The sequence below is a fragment of the Rhincodon typus genome, chromosome 16 (assembly GCF_021869965.1).
Source record: "Rhincodon typus isolate 14 chromosome 16, sRhiTyp1.1, whole genome shotgun sequence".
Classification (NCBI taxonomy): domain Eukaryota; kingdom Metazoa; phylum Chordata; class Chondrichthyes; order Orectolobiformes; family Rhincodontidae; genus Rhincodon; species Rhincodon typus.
In genome coordinates this window covers 21,313,142-21,333,420 of record NC_063347.1, presented here as the reverse complement: position 1 = coordinate 21,333,420, position 20,279 = coordinate 21,313,142, and positions in this window count along the sequence as shown.

Sequence of the window (20,279 nt, the reverse complement as noted above, 5' to 3'; positions counted from 1 at the left end):
AAACCAAGTTGCAGGTACTATCTTTGGCCTGTAAGGGAATGTTAACAAGATTCATCCAAGGTCATGCAGCTGTCGAATATTATCATTAACTTTTAGCCCTTTGGCCCATCCTATATAAGGTGGAAGATTTTTGATCCCCTTAGTTAAAAGAAAAATATAGTGGTATTGGAGACAGTCCAGAGAAGGTACGCTAGGCTGATTCGCTGATATGCAGGGATTTTGATAGGAGGAGAGTTTGAGTGGGTTGGGCTTGTATGTATTAGAGTTTGAAGAATGAGACATCATTTGAAACATACAAGACATTTCAGGATCTTCCCTCCCACAACAATGAGCTGGTCCCCTGGCGCTCACCTACTACTCCACCAGCTACCACATCCAAAGTATTGTAAGCCACCATTTCTGTCACTTACAACAGGATGCCACAACCAGACACACATTCCCCTGTTTCTTCCGGAACACCCTGGTCCATGGTGCAACCTTACCATTTAGTTTTGACCCTCTCCTGAACTTCTGACCCTCTCCATCACAAAGCCTGCTTATTTTCAGCTCCCTAATATAGTCCACTTCTGCTCCTACCTCAGCTTTTTTGTTGCTGAGTCCCTCATCCGTGTTGCCTCCAATGTTGTCTTGACCAGCTTCCATTCTTCACCTAGGGTACTTTTACCTTAAATTTAAAAATCTACAGTTCAAACTGCCTCATGGACCTTTTATAGCCTCTTTCAGCTTCCAAAAACTCTGCTATCCTCCAATTCTGTACTTACCCATCTTCACTACTGTTACCTCATTATTAGCAGTTACCTTCAGCTGTTTGGATCCTAGGCTTTGGATTTTCTTCACTAAATATTTCTCTTCAGTTTGTTTTTTGAAACCACCCCCACCCCGTAAAACCTACTTCTTGACCAGCCTTTGTCTTCCCCTCCTAGATTTCCCTGCTTTGTTCATTGTCCATTTGGCCTACATGTGGCTCCAGACCCACAGCAATGTGGTTGACTCTCAACTGCCCTCTGAAATGGCCTAACAAGCCAATCAGTTCAAGAGCAGTTAAGAAAGGGCCCTAAATGCTAGCCAGCTAGCGACGCCCACGTCCCAAAAGACTGGTTAACTACATTAACAGTGGGTAAGAGACATTGTTACCTTAAGAAAAGGTAATGCCCCAGTGCAGCACATTGGGAAATTCTTCTGAAGTCAGTGGTTCTATATGAATGCAAGCAAATGGAGTAAGGTGGTGTGGAGCAATAATGACCTAACCGAGAGTGTCAAGTTGAGAATCTTACAAAGCCTTTGTCTTGAATGTGCTCTTCAATAGTATTGAGAACAGGGCAGTTTATACTAGATAGGAGAAAAATTTGGACGCTTTCTGCATTTACTGTCTCAGACATATCCTCTTGACTGGAGAAGTTACTGACTTGGGGGTCCTAGGGATTGCTAACTGCTTCAGCGTATGTTCATTATCAAGCCAACTATGTCCACACTGGCTCAGCCACATTCTTGGAGTGGATGATGAGTGTACCCTGAAAGGCATTTTGTACAGTGAACTGGCTACTGGGTTATGGCCTGCTGGATTTTCATTTCTCCGCTTAAAAGGAAACTTCCAAGTGAGATATAAAGATGACAGAAAATAACACAAACAACTAGTAGACAGTCACCCCAAGCCGTAACTTCTGGAGGCTGGCTGTTGAAGGGAAAGGCAAACAGAAACAGAAGGCTCAGCTGGATGAGAAAAGATCCCAGATAACATAGCCAGGAAATTCCACATCTTCTGAGCCCACGTATCGTCATCTGTAGCAAATGCAGCAGAGACTGCCATTCCAGAGTGGCCAATATTTAACAGAGTTGACCAGCAAGGCAAAAACCATCAGCTTGTGAGATGCAAGCTGTTAAAGTATGCAAAGTGTGTGGATGCAAGCTGTTGCAGGTGAATTTGGCTCTTTTATGAGCAGTAATATATTCCTCTACTCGCTATTGCTGAGATGTGCAATAACTTTAACTCTTCAGAAAGATTTATGATCATGTCATGACCAGCAGAATATTTTATTGTGCTTGACTCATTTGGATTAGCTAGGCTAATAAATTTAAATGTTATTGAAATACTATTAAGCAACATGCAAAGCAGCTTGTATTCCATTTGTTACATGTCAACTAAAAATTCTCCTTTTGTTTAGTACAATTGTTCAAGGTTACATAATGGGAGTTCAAACTGCAAAGGTTAGTGCCAGGCTATGATACTTTAACAGGAAACAACAATATGTGTTCAATTTTGACAAGTTTGTAGCAGTTTAAAGGCTTTAGCAGTGAAGTTCACAAATCTAGGACAAATTTCTAGATATCGTAGAAACATCACAAAAGCACCTTGATTTTTCTTTTTGTAGAACATATTTAATGGTTGAGAGATTTGCATTTAATAGTTTGTGATCAAATCCTTCTTTCACTTACAGAAGGATACTTAAATGCAAATAGCTTTTTGCCTCAGAGTTTGGCAGAAGAAATAATTTGGTAAATAATACCTAATCTGTTTTGAAATCTGAACAAACTTTCACACTAAATGACCCTTCTTTTGTCGAGTAGTATTTCAAGACTTGAGGCTCCAGTTTTCCATATTCTGTGGGGCTAACTGCCAATTCTAGAGGTATTAACGCACAGAAAAAGAGAAGCAGGCCTATAGCACCTTTCCTCGGATCTGTTTAATAGTGAAGAATAAGGGTATCAGAGTTGATTTAAAACTTTTTAGTCATGGCATCTATTTACTGCTGGCACCAACACATTCAACCTAGCCACTACTTTTTTGAGGTTAAATCATACGGTGTACTGTGCTTCACCCTGCGTTTACCTTCCTGTCCCAAATGTCAAGACTGCATTTTCCACCTCTAGTACACTATCCAGCTGCTGGTTTCTGCTACTTTCCCTCCACAGCTAAAACCATAATCACACATATAACACTGTGCAAACTGATTTTTTTTCTACTCTTGTTGTGTTTTAGTGATACAAATGGGATTTTTAAGCAGGTTTCATGTTGCAAAAAGCAGGAGTATACTGTTACCTGACCAGAACCTAAGTAATATGATTATGAGGCCCAGGAAGCCAACATAGGAACCTGGTCACTGTATACTGGCCATCCGAAAGTAACACATGTTATATTTCTGCCTGACTTTGATATAAAGTTAAATATTTACTCAGTTGTAAATTAACACACCATTTATTTATCAAAGAACATTTTTTTATTTCTTAAAAACAGTACATGTTGTAATAAATACAAATGTTTTCATAATCAAGCCACAAAATGCTGGAAATACTCATCAGGTCAGGTAGCATCTGTGGAGAGAAAGCTAGTGTTAAGATTTCAGGTCAATGATCTTTATAACCTATAAAGCATTTCTCCTTGAGTTACCTCTCTCCTTTCAATAAAGAAAAAGAAAGAGAATCCAAGGAATCAATAAGGACAACCTTTGTCTTGTGGGAGAGCGACTATAGACTGAAATCTGAGCCAAAAATACACATTGAATGACCATGCCAGATTCTTCAAAAATCTACCGAACAAAGTTCATTCACAAAGAACTGCACCCCTTGTAATTAAATAAAATGGTTAGCTGTTTTTGACAGTGCTGTAAGAATGTTTGTCCTCTAATTCGTGCATCTATGATAATCAGACTAGAACAGAATCCATAAAACAAATAACAAAACGTATTTGCATTCGGTTTGTGTTAAGCATATTAAAATCACCTTTTTTGTTTTCCATAAGTCATGTTAAAGGTTTCCTGATAATATTTCAATACTTCCATCATTTACTATCCAGGAAGCCTGCCCAGATTCCACTGCTGAATGTGTAACCTCAATGCCCGTTTTCTCTGAGATCTCAGATTATTAACCCCTCAAAGGCTGATTCCAATATTTTTTATAATCCGTCTACAGATAGGGATAATATTTTGCCACCACTCTTCTACCAATCATCCAATTTCCATTGTTTATAAACTCTAGCAAATCCAGAACTCCATGGCTGTTTCATCTCCCTATTGACATTGTCAAGCATTCCTTGATTCCTGTCAATAGCGTATCAACTTTGGTCTTCCAGTTTTCAAATTCTCCTCTTTGCAGATGGTTTAGTCAGAAAAACTTGTTTTTAAAGTAACTCACACCTTCAATGTTGTTTACTTCAATTAATCCTTATGTTATATCCAGAACTTTAAACCAAATGTTCCTAAAGGCTATTGTGACATACTGTATTATGCAGAATGACAAGCTGCTTTTACTATCAGGAGACTCATCTGGATTCTACCTGGAGGCATCTTGGCTCAGATGCTGATGCCCCCCAACCCCACCACCACCACCACCCCTCAATATTACATTGGACTGCCACTGACTTACATTACCTTAGTACATTTACCGTAGCAAGAGGTTTATTTTTGAATTGTTAATTCATCTTGTTTGTTTCCATAAGAAATCTGTTTCCTCTAGAATATCTGAAGACTGGGAGACAGTGGTGTCTTATTGTCCTTAGTGTGTCAAGCTCAATTGCATCCCTTTGCCTATTAATACATTAAGCCAAATAGTCTTTAGGAAAAATGTTGACATTATTTACTCGATGAGATCCCAACAAATGACCACTCATATAATGCAAACATACACAGCAAATTAATCCAGCGGGACACCTTTGTTTGCAGCTCCCTCTCTCACTGTGGGGGTCCCCACACCACATGGATTGCAGTGATTAAAGAAGGTGCCTCACACTCCCTTCTCAAGGGAGATTACGGATGGGCTTCAAATGCTGGCTTCACCACTGTGTTCAATCGTAGTTTTTTTTATTCATTCAAGGGATGAGGATATTGCTGGCTGGGCCAGCATTTATTACCCATCCTAATTGCCCCTTGATCTGAATGGCTTGCTGGGGACATTTCAGAGGCAGTTAAGAGTCAAGTACATTACTGTCGGTCTGGTATCACTTGTAGGCCAGACCAGGTAAGTCTGGTAGATTCTCTTCTCTATGGGAACTAGATGGGTTATTACTACAATTTTACAATTGTTACATGGTCACCATTTGGGTAGCTCTTAAGACAAGAGTAGATTTTTTTATTTTCACCATTTCACCATCTGCAATGTGACCCCAGAACATCAGCCTGACATTCTAGATTAACTAGTCCTGTGACATTACACCTACACCACCAACTCCCCTGAATATAGCCATATTTGACAAGCCAGTAACCACTTTAACATCAGGAGAGGAGTAACACTGAGACAATCATCTTAAAAGAAAATGAAATTGTAGAGTATAAAGAAGTACAATGATTCAGTTACCTAAGTGCGCCCTCCACTGGGTGTTTATATATCTCTTTGAATAACCCTGTTCAGTGATTGTATTACACATCCCAGGACCAGGTGGGACTTGAATTTTGGACTCCTAGCTCAGAGGTAGGGGCACTACCACTGTACCACAGGACTTTACATTGGGTGTTTATATGCAAGAACTTCAAGATGTGAAGCTATCCATATCTGAGATAATGTTTGAGGAGAATATAAAATTGTAGCAATTAACCATTGCATTATCTTCATTCCCAGAATTTTCTTTTCTGATTACCAATCCTTCAGTTTGAAGGTTGACTTTTATATCACATATATTCTGCTTTTCTTGTAATTTTATTTTAGTTCCCCAGAAACAACCTGTTTCAGCTAGTCTTTTACCTCAAACTAGACTTGCCGTGGTGAAGTGAATATTGATGAAGTCTAGGACTGGTTAGACTAGGTAATTAACTAGGTAACTAAATTATGTTAAATAAGGATCTTTCTTTTATAGAGTCATAGAATCATACAGCATGGAGACTGACTCTTCGGCCCAACCAGTTCACGCTGAGCATAATCCCAAACTAAACTGGTCCCACCTGCCTGCTCCTGGCCCATATCCTTCCAAACCTTTCCTATTCATATACCCATTCAAATGTCTTTTAAACATTGTAATTGTACCCATATCCACCACATCATCAGGAAGTTCATTCCACACATGAACCACCCTCTATGTAAAAAGATTTGCCACTTACGTCTTTTTAAAATCTCTCTCATCTCACCTTAAAAACGTGCCCCTCGTCTTGAAGTAACCGTGCTAATTATATTGTCAAGGTATGCAGGTGAAGGGCATTGTTTAAGTTCCCTAAGCCCTTAGAAATGGAGACTTGCTACTTTAATGCAGCTGTTAATTTGGTTGATTCATTCATTAGGTTTGTTAGTTTAATTAGTTATTTTCCTAATTGTATAAGGAGAGACATTAGAGTGTTTGTGGTGTAATAGTGGCGTCCCAACTCTGAGCTAGGAGGCCCAGGTTCAAGTCTACCTGTTCCAGAATTGTCATAACACATCTGAACAGTTTGCTTAGAGATAAGGAGAGACCCCACTCCCATGCTTCACCTTTGTGACTGATGGCTACCATAGGAACTGGAATCTGTTGTACCGATCCAAAAACGCATTCTAATTCCAATTCATAAAATCACAAAAGAAATTTATCTTGTGTTACATTGCGCCTTTAAGGATTGAAAATTTGATTTGTTTTGGCTTAATTTGTTTTATGAGTTTTTCTAAAATAGTATAGAGACATGGGGGTGGTAGGAACAAGGCAGACATATTTAATGCTGGAGAAACTCAGCAAATCTGGCAACTTCTGAGCAGAGAGAAACAATTTCAAGTCCAATTTGACTCTTTATCAGAACTAAAGCTGTACTTGAAATGTTAACATTTTTTCTCTCTCCATAGATGCTGCTGAGTTTCTCCAGTGCGTTCTATTTTTATTTCAGGTTTCCAGCATCCACAGTATTTTGCTCATGTTTAATACTTTCTTCTGTAAGGAAATCTCTTGAAAAGAATGAGCGTTTAGTTTCATATTTCACTATCTGCATTGAAAGACATTTAACATTACACGCTGTGTTGAACTTCATTTAAGCCACTGGGGATATTGATTGTCTGCAGAATATTTTGATTTCATTAACTCATTCAGTATTTCATTACTGGAAGTAAACTTTACTATGTTTTCAAGCATCGATCTTGGAAGATCTCTGCTCTACTGTGATCGTAGCAAACAGAGTCACCAAGTCTTGGGCTATTGTGGCAAACCTTTCTCCTGGATATATAGCTTTAAAACACTGCTTTACTTAAGCATTAAATTCTTGTCCAACATGTAAATTGTACCTCCCAGCTCTGTAAACAATATTTGCTTTGGTCCAAGGTCAAGATGTGAACCTGGGTATGGTCTATGATACTTCACATACATCACATTTTGGTTTACCTGCATTTGTCTGACTCATTCGCTGCCTTATTTTTTTCACAACTACATCTTAAAATGCTGGTTTTGCAAACTTTGGTTGGCCAAATAGATAGTGGAATGAATATCAGATAAGAATCCAGCAGCTAGAACTTCTCCTTTGTGTAGTCTAATTACATGTTGCTTGGTAACTGTTATGTAATGGCTAGATTCAGATCATTCTATCTTGTGAATATTGTAAAACTACCATATAAAACAGTAGGCATATCTATCTCCAGGGATTTGGGGCTTGAAAGTGATGTCAACTCAAAATGCCAGTTTTATTTGTCCTGTTTTGAGGAGTAGGGTATAATCCCAGATTTGGCTGCTTGGTTAATTTTATATGAAAAACAGAAAGCTGCAGGGGAATCTACAGTAGACAAAATACAAAAATATGGAGATCAGTGCTTTGCCCTTAAGTTCCACTACGATATCAGTGTTATGTATACTTGCAGTTTTAGGAATATTTTAAGACCCATTTACTGTGCAACTTCATTATTGTTCCAAATTAATAGCTACTTAAAAAATGACAAAATTGATGTGGCACTTTCATTTTCATGTTTTAATCTGGTGTAGACACTCCTATCTCCTGAGGCTGTTCTATCCAGTTAATGTAAACAATCTTTCTTTCTAAAGGGGAATGTTTTTCAGATCAGGTTTTATCACTATGAAAGCAATATCTTTTCTGCTTTAAATTTTTTCAATGGTTTTGGGGTGTCAGTTCCCTTTTAACTCTGTGACAAAGTAATTGGGACTTGTTTTCCTTTTGTGTTTGACTTTTTAGTACAGTGGTCATGTCAGCCTGTGTAGGACACTGATGCAAAGGTTGGCTTCCTTGAAGAATCCATATCTTGAATTCAAAGCACAGTATCAGAAAAATGCGTTACATTTTCAGAAGTCCTTTTTTTTATTTGTACATAGCAGCAGAAACAAGATGCCAGAAAGTCAACAAATTGAAAAACTAAATTCTCAAAATGCTGATGGTGATGGCTGTTATGGCCATTTTTATTTTTTGAAAAGAACTTTGATGTACTCATCCATATCTGCAACGTTGAGACAGAAATGAGGACTTCATTGTCTGTGAGATTCCACATGGGAAGGATCTCCATCTGAAAAGTTAGTGTCTAGTGTTGCATATGAATTTCAACTCATTCCCATGTTATTTTATACTGCCTATAAATCTTGTATATGACTTGTGACCTTGATGCTTAATTGATAAATTCTTGGCTTGAGGTGAAGTAAGTAAGCTGCTTTGGTGTTGGTCTTGATTCCTATGTGACGGTTTTGCAGGGATGACTGTGAAATGAAGAAAGCAAGGTAAAGTTCTTGTAGCGCTCATTACTAGTCAACCGAGGCTGACTAATCAAGGCAGACGAATATCAGTTAACTTGCATTTTAGGCAAAGTTTCTTAAATTCTAGAAATCTGAAATAGGGAAAATGCTCAAAAGTGCATGTGTATTATAAATCCATTAGCACACGTAAAAAGAAAAATGAGGTTAATATTTTGGTTGTGGACCCTGGCCAGATTCTGGTGAAGCCCAGTACGTTGCCTTAACTGTGACCCAATTCAGTTCATTGACGGAATTCAATTTCAAAATGTGTGGACTATTCTAATGAAAGGGTGCTGGGGAAAAAGGTATGTATTATTTCGACATAACAGGATATTTTTGAAACTCACTTAACAGAAAAGCATGACAAAGTTGTATGATGAATGAAAATATGCAATTTAATTATGGATTCATGAATAAATACTCATACCAACCACACAGATGGTTAAGATGGTAATGATAGAGCTACAGGTTCTCAAGACATACCTGTGAAGATCCATTTCAGAATAATACTTTGTTTCTCTGTTATAGGCCATTTTGAAAATAGCCTCAATATACACCTTCACATCTGCAATAGGTTTGAAATTCTTTGGATGTTTCTTCGAAAGTGAAAATATTGATCCTGAAAGGTTTTCTTAATTTTATACCACTGATATCTCTGGCGATATGAAAGCAAAATGAGAGCTCTTGAAGACATTTATTTGGAAAACATTAACCATAAAATACTATCATTCATTGAAGTATTAAATAAGCTGCCTTTAGAATTTCTATGCCACAACTTGGTTATTGTAATTGCATATTCTGCTGAACACCAGTCTCTCGCCAGAAAGAGCATTTAATGCAGAAACGTATGTAGAGCTACAGTGATGCACCACAGGGGTCAGTCAAGACTTAATGCTTCAGCAAGACTTGCCATTGAAAATGATCAAACACAATCTGTAGATTTCAATGACCTCTTTAATTTACTAAGATGCATGAATAACACCAGAAGAAATTGCAACTCTTTAAATTAATGCACATCCAAATACTTAATAAAAACTGAAAGAACTGCAGATGCTGTAAATCAGGAACAAAACCAGGAGTTGCTGGAAAAGCACAGCAGGTGACCCTTCCTCAGAACCCTTCAGGGGGTCACTGGACCTGAAACGTTAACTCTGATTTTTCTTCATAGATGATGCCAGACATGCTGAGCTGTTCCAGCAACTTCTGTTTTTGATTCAAATACTTAATTCTTATTCCATTTTCAGTGTTACAAGTTTTATAACATCAATCAGTTATATTCATGAATACTTCCCTGTCCCTTAGCAGCACTGTCTGAAGAATTGATGCCTTTCATTTTAAAGGTATGCTCTGCATTTCCAGTGTCTATACCACAGATAGTTTTACTTTTCTACACGAGAGGGAGCACTTCTGAGTATTGAAGTGCAGCCTCATTTTTCTCTCAAATACTTGATATGGTTTTGTTTTAAAAATTGGTCATTTCAGATACCGTTTGCTTTATCATTTTTGGATCATGGTCCTAAAACTAAAACGTGTTCAATTTATGTGTGCAGCCAGTGTTTTCTTTGTTTGAAATCTCTCATTTGTGGAAATGCATATTTAATCTGGTACTCGTGTTTAGGGTGGGGCTCTGAATGTGTGGGGTTTCCCATTGCTTTTCTATGTATTAGATGGCCAGGTGGTGTATTGACATGCTGTAGCAAAGGACCTTGGACAGATTGTTCTTTCTTTAATACACAACATTGAAAAAGTATAAATACAACAGCAAAACTCAGCTACTCAGCATTCTTTTCAACATTTTGTGTTTAAAATGGAACAAAAGGAGTGGTGGAATTGATCTACAGTTATCAACAAGGTTGCCTCAAGCCTCCCCCTGCAAAACCACAAAGCTGGCTTGCAAACGTGCAAAATTTGCAGGCATTGTGGGCTTGCTGGTAAATAAGACATTCTGCAATGGACAGAAAGTTACCATGTTTTTTTCAAAAGGAAATGACTATTTCAAAAATGTTCCCCCCCTGCCTCCTTGTGAAGAAGGTGTGGAGCCCATCTTTAGGTTACGTCCTAAAGACACACCACAAAATCTCACTCAAGTGACTGTTCTTCATGTATGCACTTTAATCCTCACCTACATGATGATATGTTTGAGGAGTACCTGTGCCCAACACTTCTCAGCAGTCACTGCTTCCCTGTGGAGAAGTTAGAATTTAATACGCCCTGCTGTTTCTAAAGTTGCCACTGCTGTACACAGACAGGAAGGAAAACAGGAATTTGAGAGAAGGGAATGAAAGACTGAAAGCTATCAGAATGGTACCAGAGAGTCGGGAATAGATTGGAGAGCAGGATCAGAACAAGGACAGGGCTAGTACATCCCCAAGCTGAGATATGGTATCGTCATCGCAATAATTCTAACCCCAGTGACCTAGACATATACTCTTGTAAACACATCTATGTAGATTGTTAATTTGGTTATAGATTTGCTGTGTCAGCCTTGACTCAGTTGGTTGTCTCTGAGTCAGATGTTTGTGGGTTCAAGCTGTACTCCTGATATTTTGCCTTTGATCTAAATTGGTTCTTATGTGCTGTATTAATGCTATCTTTTGGAGGAGATGGTAATTCAGGATTCCTCCAAAGTTTTATATAAATGATCCGTGACACTGCTTGAATAAGTGCAGGGTGTTCTCCAGATCTCCTGGCCAACAGTTATCCCTCCACCAATGCTTGGAGAATGGTTGATCTGGTGATTAATTTTGTTACTGTTTATGCATTCGCACTGCGAAAATTGGCAGCAGTATTTGCACTTGGGAATGTTCTGAGGCAGTCAACTGCATTACAAAATGATGCATTGCAGCAGCTCACTAAGACTGTTTTAACCGCACTTTCCAAATGTCCCTTCTCCTGTCTAGAAGGACAAGGGCAGCAGGCTGCAAATACCCATCCTAGTCTCTTGCTATGCCGTTCCTGGCTTGGAAAAAATATTACTCACTTTTTTGTTTTCATTATCAATGGTTTAAAATCCTGAAATTTCCAACTGTATTTTGGGAGTACAGCACCACATACACTGCAGTGGTTTAAGGAGGTGACTTATCACCACCTTCTTCAGGGATTGGCAATAAATGTTGGCCCACATCATGGGAATGAATTTTAAAATTTTAAGTTTGTTTCTTGCTTGTCCATTCATTCTTTCTCTGAGGCATCAAAACTTTTTTTGTTAAGAAAGCAGCTAAAACTGAAAATGTGTGGGCAAAACAAGATCATACATGGTAGCATACTGAACTTTCTGATATCAAGTATAGTCTAGGTAAATGAGGCAGTTCTACATCAACTGTTTAGAATTTACTTAATGTAATATGTTTGTCAGGAAACTATGTAAGACAACAAACCTGGGCATTTAAACAAAAACACTTTTTTCTGCCATTTTGCAACCAAAACATTAGGATATTGTGAAAGAAATTAGGCATTACATGTTTGCTTTGAAATGTATTTCAAAACTCAGCTCTTATCTTTTGCGTTCTGCTATTTACAAGGAAGTTCAGTGCTGCTGAGGGATTTGCCTGCTCATGGGATTCGGGAATAAACCAGCCAACTTTTTCTCAGCTCCAGTATCTACAGATTACATAAAAAGGTACCAGTGGGATATGTGGATATGTTTTCTCTTAAATGTAGCATCTATTCATCAGATCGGATCACTGGATATTCCTTAGTCCTAAATCAAAAGGTTTAGTTCACTTTTAGCTCAAACCTAAATGTTTTTATTCACCTTATCCACCTTACTCGATTATTGAAAAAGTATAGTTATAAGCCAGGAAGAGTTGGAGAACAGATGTTCATTACTGGCTCTCACTATGCTACATCTGTAGCTATTATTCTGCTAGAACTGTACAATTTCTCTTTTATAGCCTTATAACAATGGGGCTTTTGTTGGAAGAAGTTAATTTGCAGGAAGTACTCTCTTGCCTAATGCCTTCTGTTATGGGAACAGTGTGGGTCCCCAGGGGTTTAAGAGCACCAACTGAGATTAATTTTTCACCAAGTGGAAAACACTTTTTGCACACCAAATCTGCACACTACCTCGAGGTTGCTTTGACAATGTTGACCAATTTGCATATAAAAACAATGCCTTAAACTTTTTATAAGCCCTTGTCTTGCAACAATGTATGTACTCTTCAAAAGCTCTGCATTAACAGCTTTTATTTAAATTAATAGTTTACTTTCCCTCAGGTCCTATACTGCTTGTGTGATCAGCATAGCTTTGTGTCACTTTTGAGATGAAGTTTTCGAAATGCCAACACTTTGTCTCATTTAATACAATGGTCTGTGGATTTCTCCCCCTCTACTTTGTTTGCAGAAGGAGCGAGAAACATCATTGTATCTAAATTGTTTGGGCAACATGTCCCAACAATGGTGGTGAGATATTTTTATAGGAACAAATTGTTTGGCAGGTTTGATTTGAAAGGCTAGCTATTACTTTACTTTCAGTTTTACATTTATAAATTGCTTACAATGCAAGAATACCATATTGTTTATTCCAATATGTTCCTTTAGTATCTTGCAATTGGATAGCATCAGTACATTTCTGCCTTGAACAGTTTGTGAAGGACATTGTTAATAGTAAAATAAGTACAGCAGCAAAAGACACAATTGTAAATCTCTGTTTAGACCAGATTGGCTGAGTCAGATTTGTCATCTATTTTTCTCTCTCATTACCTAAGGTTTTTGGATCCTGATTCCTGAAATGCATTAGGTTGCATTTGTTAGATGGTATTGGTGCCTTTTTTTAAAACAGTAACATGAGTAAGGAGAATCCAGTTGAGAGTTTGGAAATTCACCTTGAGGTCAGTCATGATACCGAAGTTACAAACAGTCAGGTTCAGTTTCAGGTGGTTATCTGGGATGGAGCTGATATTGATCAATTCAGTGCATAAATGCAATTTCTGCTAGCTAAGATTGAGTGCTGAAACAGATAACCTTGTGACATCGTGAAGCCACATATAAGCATTGATTTTGCACAGCATAAACACGTGTATGCAATGAAGTTTAAAATCTGTGTACTGTTACTGCATCTTCAGACAGGTGGTTATTAAGAGAAGGGAACAGTAGAACAGGATGTTGCATGTAGTATTAGATTTGTAGTAGCAGGCCAGCAGTATCAGAATGATGCCAACACAAAGTAAAATGTGTAACATCCACTTGAATTTTAGATACTTTGACCTGGGGCATCACTAGCGATATTACTCTGCACAACCAAAAATCTAGCATAGTGGTCTTATAGTCATTTTGCTAGTCATACGGTATTATGGACAGGTTCCCATGTCAAAGGCTATCTGTTTTAGCACTTAGCCTTTGATATGGGAACCTGTCCATTATCCTGATTAGGTTTTTCTCCACAGCCATACACACAATACTGATGGTTTATGCATGGCCTATAATGTTTAAGATTGTTGGTTGGTCATAATGCTTAGCTTAGAGGGAACATTGCCAAAAATCTGAGACACCCCCTGTTGATTTAGGTGAATGATTTGTTAGTGTACCATACTAATTATACAATTCACCAGTAAGCTGGTCCCAGCACAGTTCAGGTGAAGTTCATTCCAACTGTACAGCTTACTCTTTCTCCAGTACTAATGCCAGTGCCCATGAATCATCACACCAATCTTTCAGCCATGCATTCAACTCCCACATTTTATTAACCAGATGCAAATTTGCTTGTGGCTAAGGTAGTAATCCAGAGATTGTTACCATTGTGATTCTTCATCTAATTTAGCCACAAACTGGTCATCACACACAACGAATGTTTTTGTCATTGGTATCCTTGTGGAGTACGTCAACAGATCCTTCCCCTCTCACTCCAAGGAGATGTCCCTAACATCAGACAGGCAAGGCACCCTTTAGCTTTGAAACTTATACTGTTGGCTGCAGAGAAGTGTCTGTACTGACAATAGTTTCCCTTTCTACAGCTACATTCTGTTTGTTCTGCCCACTTGAATGACTCTCTACACCAGGGTGCCATGGTCAGTTTGCTCTCCTCTCTGCAGTTCCTTCGGCTATCTGTATAAGCTGTGAGAACCTTGGACCTGTTGGATAATTGCAAGAGTGAGGCTCTTCCATTACTACTTATTGAATCCTCTTACCTCCCTTTCTTATAGTCGCATCCTCCTGATTCAGGAATCAAATGCGAGGTACCTAGCCCAAGATGGTGTGATTGCTTGCTGGACCAAAGTGTCCAAGTAATTTTCCTCTTTCCTGATATATCTCAGTGCCCAAAGCTAATTTACTTTAAGCCTAAGTTTCTCAAGCTGCAGACACTTACTGCAGGTATGGTTGCTACAGATCACACAGATATCCATCAGCTTGCACATACTACAACTGCAAAACATCACATGCCTTACCATCTTTTTTGTTTGTATTTAGGATTTTCAAGTTTAGACTGTCACTCGAAGCTATAACTATGGATAATCATTACAAGTTAACCTCCATTATACAATTTTAATATACTTCTCAGTACCAATTTTGAACTACTGCCCTGGTTTAGTGAGGTAAAAAAGATGTGCCCCAGTTAGTTGCACACCTATTTAATGCCTTTGAGTTTCAGCCCTTAGCTTTTGCTGTCTCCAGTTGCCTCTTTTGGGTCACTTTTGAGTTTGTGTAAAAGTCCAGAGCAGCACTCGCTCCCTCCATTTATATCTCTACTACCAGAAGCATTCCTTTGCTTATTGTTCTAGGGCACCTTCTCTTTCTGTTCTGTTTGCTGCTCCTGTATGGCATAAAAGCTGTCACTTTTTATTTTCAGTTTTGAAGAAGAGTCACTTTGTTCTCAAAACATTTAACTCTGTTTCTTTCTTCACAGATGCTGCCAAACTTGCTGGGTTTCTCCAGCACATGCTTAACATCTTTCAGATCTCCAACATCCGTAATACTTTATTTTTATATGATTTAAGCACTCAGTCTCAAATTGCCAGTTCTGTTTGATTTACTGTTGAAGCCCCAGTATTCACATTTTATTTTGCTCTGTGTTGAAAATTATGATGGTGAAACATGTAATCAGCTACGCAGCCAGAACCTGATGTAAAGGATTGGGCAAACTTCGTGTAAGCATGCCACACTCATCGTTATACTACACAGAATTTTCTTGCACTGCCTATCAACACAAGTTTAAATGGATCTTGCCTCATGACAATGGCTCCACACCCAAGCTAAAGACTCTAACACACATATTTCCCGCAACTTCACTTGTGCAAAACAGATTTAAAACCAGCCAAGAACTTTTTTTTTAGATCCCCACTGTGACTTGAACTTTTTGTTTCTTTGTACACATTTTATTCACATCAGTATGATGTACTAAAATTGAAAAGCTCCCAAGATTGCAGGTTCTTAAGCAGAAATGACAGTTATATGGCCTGCAACTGCTACTTCTGTACTTGAAAAAGGAATGCATGGTGTCAGTTTACTTTCTGCAAACCACAATAATTTATGCTGGATCTGCTCATTGCATGTTTTATGTTCCATTATGCATTAAATAAATTGACAGGAAATTTGATTGTAAATAGACATCTGCAAAATGGCTGCAAGAATGGCATAACTTTGACTGTACCTTCCAATTATGTTGTAACAGGAAATTCCATCCCTAATGAACTTTCCACCTGCATTGGGGGTAGCATGAATGCCTGCTAGCTTATTTTACAATAGTAATACTTTTAGCTATATACTCTGTCAAGAATGTGCCATGAATGGGAACACGTCACTGCTATTATGAATATTTGTGGAAAGGAAACCATTCTTCACAAAAAAAGGTTTGAAAATCAAATAAATTATTTCACTGTAACTATTTGATAATGTATTCCTACACTCATGCAAATATAACAGGAGCATTGAAGTCTCACAAAACATTCCTGCCTCCAGAACTCTCTCTCGCTTGGTAAACTTACCTGAAATACTTCCTTCTGTCAGAAGCAGAAATAGAGTTCCAGTACCTGGTTGATGCAGCGCGTTTAGACTTTTGAGAAATCTAAAACTCATCCTCTACAATGTGTTTTGGCCCACTGGTAATTCTGAGGACAGATTTGTGAGAAAGCTTCTTTAACCATGAGTAGTCTATTATTTCATAAACTGTTCCTTTGCCAAAACAAGAAAGTAACTTGAATCAGAGATATAGGAACTGCTGATGCTGGAGTCTGAGATAATAAGGTGTAGAGCTGGATGAACACAGCAGGCCAGGCAGCGTCAGAGGAGCAGGAAAGCTGACGCTTCGGGTCTGGACCCTTCTTCTGCCTGGCCTAAAGTAACTTGAATTTCTGGTTTATAAATAAGTTGTGGACATAGTTTGAGCTTCATGTCAAACAATATTTTTGCAAATGGAAAGGGCTTCTTTACATGACTGAGATTGTCATTTCCAGACCTGTTAATTCTGACACCTCAGTCTATTATCATAGATTTTAAAAACTACGCAGCAAGCTAGTTTTGTTTAGAAAATATGAAAAGAACCATCGAAGTTAGAGATTGACTAGTGGAAAGTAACTCGAGTGGGGATGATTTAGCATAGCTGAGCTAACCTTATTTTTAACCTTTTTAAAAAGTATCCGTTTTGATCAATATTCAAGTTCCAGATACATCCATTCAGCCTTGCATCTCTGCTAGATTTCCTCTAGGTTGTGCTGCTGTGCACATTCTGTGGTTCCAATTTCAAATATTAATATAAACCCAGAAATCTTTTATCATATCTTTCCATTCCAACCTTTTATCATATCTTTCTTTCTTCTTTCTTCCCCCCCTCCAAACCACTGCCTACTCTTCTTTAAAAAAAGGTTTATGTTTTTTGAAATGCTTACTTCTAACTTGACAAGTGTTCCACTCCTCTATCACTGTGGTGATTTTAATAATTGAAAATGCTCAGCCTGGAGTCTCTTGAATGCCACCCATCGTATAAACACAAATTGCTGATGATACTCAGCATGTTGGGCAACCTCTGGACAGAGAAACAAAGTTAATGATTCAGTTTGAAGATCTTTCATCAAAACTGGAAAAAGTTAGAGATATAACAGCTTTTAAGTGAGTACAGTGGCAGGAAAGGTAGGGAAGGGAGGCAAGAACAAAAGGGAATATTTGTGATAGAGTGGAAGGCAGGGGAAATTAAATGAAAAAGGAATGGTATTATGGCTACTATCAATTGGAAGGTGGGGAAAACTGTCATTAGACCTAGGATATCTTTGTTCTCAAGAAAAGAAAGGATCCACTCAACAGGAAAATAAGAAAATGCAACATCAAAAATGTGTTGGAAGGACTGGTTGAAAGCACAGAAATTGTTTGTTATTTAAAAAAAAGTATCACTCTCGTAGATCTGCACTACTGAGTGAAGACATGAACCGTACAAACCAAGGAAGGTCAAAGGTTCAATCTGTGTCTGTGTTGAGGTAACTTATCTCAGTGAAGGCAATACGCAGCTGGTCCCAATGTCTTTGAGCTCTGAAAAGGAAGAACATTAGCCTGAATTCTAGCTCCAAATCACTATCCAGTAATCAGTGGATGGAAAGTCTGCTTGCATGTGGATGTCAGCTGATGGTAGAATTGGGTTGAGCTTCGATCGTGATCAAATAGTCTGACAACCTTCTCTATCTTATCTCCCACACAAATAATACCTGCTTCAGTGAAGTAGAACTGTGGCTCACATCTTGGAAAAGTAAGTTGTTTTTAAAGTACAGCAAATTTTAATCCTGATTTAAAATGCATTTTACACATTGCAGTAAAATGCCTTTCAAGTGTGGGGAAGATTTTTTTTTCACCATCGGATTTCTTCCTGGATTTTTTTTCTGAATTCCAGCCTCATCAATGACTTTCCTTCCATCAGAAAGTGAGAATTGTGGATGTTCTATGATGAAAAATGTTCAGCACCATCCGCAACGGGTATTGAAGCAGTCTTTGTCAATATGCTGCAGGGCCAGGACAAATTCCAGGCTTGGGCTGAAACGTGGCAAATAATATGAATGCCAGGCCATTACCATATCCAATAAAAGCGAGCCTAACCATTAACTCTTGGTGTTCAATGGCATTACCATTGCTGAATATCCCACTGTCAGCATCCTGAGAGTTACTATTGACTAGAAGCTGAAGTGCGGCCTAGCCATATAAATATTGGCGATAAGTTTGGGTCAGAGGATACAAATTCAGCAGTGAATATCTCACTTGCAGGCTCCCCAATGCCTACCCACCAGCTACAAGGCTCAGATCAGGGTGTGATGGAATGTTCTTCATTTGTCTAGATAGGCACTGGTGTTTAATAATCAATAAGTTGACACCATCCAAGATAAAGCAGTCAGCTTGATTGACACACCATCCACCACCTTCAACATTCACTCCCTTCACCACTGGTGCATAGTGTTAGCAGGGTGTAGCATCTACAAGATGCACTGCAGGAACTCACCAAGGCTGCTCTGACAGTGCCTTCTAAATCAATGACCTGTACCATCTAGAAGAACAAGGGCAGCAGATTCATGGGCGCACCACCATCTGCACATTCTCCTCCAAGTCACACACCGTCCTGACTTGGAACAATATCACCATTCCTTCACTGCTCGGACACAATCCTGGAACTCCCTCCCCAGTAGCACCACTGTCCCACACCCCAAGGACAGCAGTGATTCAAGAAGGCAGCTTACCACCACCTCCTCCAGGGCAATTAGGAATGAACAATAAAGCTAGCCTAGCCAGCGCCACCCTCAACCCAAACAAATAAATAAAATGTGGCTAATTAATGGTCACTTCATGACCTTGGTGACACTGCCATTGGCATGCTATCTGCAGTGGGGGAGGCCTATGCCACTGGGAAAGTCTGGCAGTTTTAGGTGAACTGGCTGGTGTTGGGCAGATGGAGTTTTGAGAAACCCTTTTGCAGGTTCTCAGGACCTACAGGCATTCTCCTCCCATGCCAATCACTGGCCTCTTGAACATGCCTCTGCAACTCCTAATGATTCCTGACCACCACTATCTTGTGTTTGTTGACACGGTAGGACGGCTTTTAATCTCAGCAGTGATCGTGCTTCTTCAGAGCAGTCAGTGATCCAATTGGCCAATAGTTCTCTGGCGGGATGTCCTCTTGGTCTATGTTTCTCAGCCAGTCACTAGATACGCTTGCTGAATAACTTGGAGAAATTTAATTTCTTTTCTGGTGGCAAAAAATGTTCAAAGGTTTTAGGCCTGAACGCAAGAAATGTGAAGCTTGAAAGGATGTGAGTGCATCTCCTAATCGTGAACTTCACACTCTTATCACGTTCCTTTGAATCAATACAAACCCAAATCTGCTTTGCGGTGGTATATGCTAATGTGTTGTAGTTCTTTCCAACAATGTCTGATAAACATTCTGATCCAGCAGCTCCATGTATAAATGCCAGGAGGTGCAGCACTACTCTGGGCAGGACTTTGACAGGGATAATAAGGTGTAGAGCTGGATGAACACAGCAGGCCAAGCAGCATCAGAGGAGCAGGAAGGCTGACGTTTCGGGCCTAGACCCTTCTTCAGAAATGGGGGAGGGGAACGGGGTTCTGAAATAAATAGGGAGAGAGAGGGAGGCGGATAGAAGATGGATAGAGGAGAAGATAGGTGGAGAGGAGACAGACAGGTCAAAGAGGCGGGGATGGAGCTAGTAAAGGTGAGTGTAGGTAGGGAGGTAGGGAGGAGATAGGTCAGTCC